Below are 316 nucleotides of genomic sequence, written 5' to 3' on the forward strand. Positions count from 1 at the left end.
GCCGTGACCCCCCAAGGCCTGGGGAGGAACTCCACAGATGGCTAGACACCCCCCTTCAATCTACCAGAGGGGTGCAACACCGTATCCGGCCTCGGATCAAACAAGCTGATTTTTTTTTTTTAGAGATTTTATTAAATTTATACCCCGCCCTTCTCCCGGAGGACTCAGGGCGGCTTACAGCCAGTTTAAAACAGTGATACAATACAAAATTTAAAAAGATTAAAAATAACTATTTAAATTTGGCCGCTTCTACTAAAAATTTAATTTAAAACCCCTTTAAAATACCCCTAGGCCAGTCCTGCCTGCTGAAATAACC

The sequence above is a fragment of the Protobothrops mucrosquamatus genome, unplaced genomic scaffold (genome assembly GCF_001527695.2).
Source record: "Protobothrops mucrosquamatus isolate PMUCROS unplaced genomic scaffold, P.Mucros_1.0 scaffold5341, whole genome shotgun sequence".
In the NCBI taxonomy this organism is placed as follows: Eukaryota; Metazoa; Chordata; class Lepidosauria; order Squamata; family Viperidae; genus Protobothrops; species Protobothrops mucrosquamatus.